The sequence below is a fragment of the Octodon degus genome, unplaced genomic scaffold (assembly GCF_000260255.1).
Source record: "Octodon degus isolate 3935 unplaced genomic scaffold, OctDeg1.0 scaffold00436, whole genome shotgun sequence".
In the NCBI taxonomy this organism is placed as follows: Eukaryota; Metazoa; Chordata; class Mammalia; order Rodentia; family Octodontidae; genus Octodon; species Octodon degus.
The window spans coordinates 192,053-195,447 of record NW_004525012.1 but is presented as its reverse complement, the minus strand read 5'-3'; positions in this window follow the sequence as shown (position 1 = coordinate 195,447).

The following is a 3,395-nucleotide window of genomic DNA, read 5'->3' as shown; positions in this document are numbered from 1 at the left end:
TTATCCACACAGACACCCAGATGCCTTCTATAATCTGAATGATGAATCTCTTTATGTAACTGACCTTCAGGAGCTTAAGAAAAAATTTCATACCAAAGTAGAAAGAGCTTGCAACTTTAAAGCAAAGGATGAACTAGATCTGCTTTACTTCAAGGATAAGGTAGAAGTTTCAGGAAGAGATGTAACGTGTTGAAATACTTAACTCTGTGTCCAAATTTTAGGAAAAATAATTTTGTATGATTTTGATAGGGAAAACAAAGTTTGAGGGATCCAAAGAGAGAAAACAAGATTATTCTGTGGATCCTGCTATCAATCTTAATGCCACTGATAATAATAATATTGCTTTTAATACTTTAAAAGATAGTTTCCAAGACCATGAAAGAATAGAATGAAAAGCAAACACAGATTCATAAATGAAATATTTTGGATAGAAATTACAAAAGATAAAATTAGGGTAGCAAAATCTTGGATTTTTATATTCTTGAAGGCCTCCTTAAGCTACTAGGGAAGTAGTAAGTGAGCTACGAATTAATAACAAAATGAGTGTGGACAGAAGAAACTCACTTCAGGCCCATGGTTATGAAATGAGAGTATGAAACTTGTGTGAGGTATGACCAATCCATACTTTTTTTTTCATACTTTTTAAAAAATGTATTTTTAATACAAGGTCTAGAAGGTTTCTCTAGACAGATCAGACTCATAGTGATCTTCCTTTTTTCAGCCCCCCAATCACTGGGATTACAGGTTCATGTCACCATGTCCAGTCTCAAGCACCATTTCAGTGTGCCCCGGGGCTGAGGCCAGCACAGCACACCGGGGATGGAATCGAGGTCCCTTTATCTGCCTAAGCAGACCCTTGAATCTGCCAGGTTTTTAAGTATAGAGAAGGCCAGGAAAACTAGGTGATACAAGACAGCGATATCCAAAGTGGGATGGTAATGTCCCATCTGTACCATATTCTTATTTTGGTCTGCCATCAGATCCAGCTTACATTATCTTTTACTAATTAGGATTTTGAAATGAGTCTGCAAACAATTATTTCTTATGTTCTCTGTATAGTCAAAAACTCGCTGCTAATGTTAATCTGTATTTGCTGCCACTGTCCAGTGCTAGAATCATTTCCGCAGCTCTACTTCTGATCATCAGGTGTTGGAGTCCCACAGGAGTGTTACACCTAGATCCCTCACATGTGTTGTTCACAGTAGGGGCTCTTGCTCCTAGACAGGGTAATTCCACTGCTGATGTGAGAGGGAGCAGAGTTCAGGCAGGGATGCCAGTGATGGCGAGAAGCTGCACACCTAGGTGAAGCTTCACTTTCCCCCTATAGCTCACCTTTTGTTCTGTAGCTCAGCTTCCAACAGTCCATGGATCAGTATCAGTGACATTCATGATCTGGGTACTGGGGATGCCTGAAGTACAGAGACAAGGTGAGTTGCATTGCAGGACTAATAATGGTCAGGCTGGCCCAAGAGTCACTCTGGAGCTGAAATGGCTTTCCTAGGCTGACTTACTTCCCAATAAGTTTTTCTGCCTCAGTATTCATGAAATCAGCTCTTGCAGGGTTAGAAGTTTAGGGACATCTTGTTATTTTGATTTGTCGTGTTTCTATTTTTTCTTTTGTTGTGGATTGAAGATTAGTTAAAGTCAAGAAACTCTGCTATTACATGGAAATCTCTTTAGTTAGATTCTGTCACCTTGTGATGTGTCCTTGGTTTGGTTATGTTTGATGTTTACATTTCTGTTCAAGCTTTTTAACATGATCTTTGAGAGTTTTACTAATGTACAAACATCTGGAGCCTTGAGTACTATTTAGGGGCAAAGGAAAACTGCAGTAATGCTGATGACAAAAGGACAAGTCAGATATTGTCATAAGTTAAAACTAATTAAGACAAAAACTATACTACCATTAACAAAATGAAGAAAATAAAAAACATTAATAAACTCAAAGACAAAATAGTTACTGACATGTTGTAAGAACCAATAATAGCTCAATTATAGTATTTTTAAAGATATAAAAGGGAGATCTATAATAATAATGTAGACACAGATCAAGAAAATACTGGCATATAGTACATATGTATTAAATGTAACAACTATACAACCATTAAAAAGGGAACAGAATTCAGCAATAACTGAAGAATCAACTAAATGAATTAACATTAATGAAGCTTAATATTAGAACAATAAAAAATGGAGAGGTAGAAGGTATGATAAAAGGAAAAGTAAAATTTGGTAATGGAAAAAAGATGAGGAGAGAAATGAAAGATTAAAAAACATAAAAAAGTTGATGGAAATATGTTAAAGGTGACAGAAGAAGACATACAAGAAAAATAAGAAAAATAAATAAAAATAAAAAAGAACAAAAGATGGGGACAACAAAACAAAACTAAAATCAAAAATCTTTTAAAAAGCAAAGGTTCCCCAAATTCTTCAGCATGTTTGGCTGAGTGATTTCTTATCAGAAGCTGAGGACTATTTTGCTTTCCTGCTGACTTTTTGCTGTGTGAATTCCTCCATCTTTGTCACTGGGTGTGGTCAGCCCATGGTGTGACATCCACATTAGGACTCATAATGGTGTGACATCCACATTAGTTTGTAATCTGTGCACCCAAATCACTGCAAGCTCTGACTAGCTTCATGCCTGTGGTCTCACGAGGTACCTCTCTTGCCTCAGAGGCCCCTCTGTCTGTACCTCCTGAGATAGGACAACTGTTCCCACCAAGGTGTATTCCTGATCAATTGGAAAAGAGGAAGAGGAAACAGATCACTGATAGGTTGTTCTGGAATCAGACAGCCATGGAGGCCTAGGCATCTGCTGGAATTAATTCAGCACTTTTAGACACAGCACCTTTACAAAAACACACAACAGGCCTGGCTTTTCACCAGAGTGTGGGACTGCTATGTTCTCCACCATATGAGCTCCCACTGCTTAAAAATCTCTAGTGATCTTTTACTAGGCCATTGCTTCTCTGTGACTATCTCTTATGGCAATCTCCCCTCGAATCACTGTGGCAGGATGGCCCCAGAGAACCTGAAGTAATGTTTTTCTGGGACCTCTGTTTCACAGTGGAGCTAAGTCTTAAATAATAAACTCCTTCACCAAATAGATTCTGATTGAATTGCTGCTGTGTATTTTGGACAACTCACTGAATTTCCTCTTCAATTTTAGGCTCCCTTGTGTAAAGAGTTACTTTCAGAGTAAATCTTTGTTTGCAGCTCACAATGACCATGGACTTTTCTTAGGCTACTGTTGTCTGTCTATTGCTTCTCCCTATGGCTTCTGACTCTCTCTCAGTTTACCTTGTGTTTGTGGGGAAAAGAAATCCTCCTCAGAAGCTGTGCTTATCATTCCAGGCTGCTTCAGTTCTTTGTTCTGCATTGTGTTAGTTTTTGCA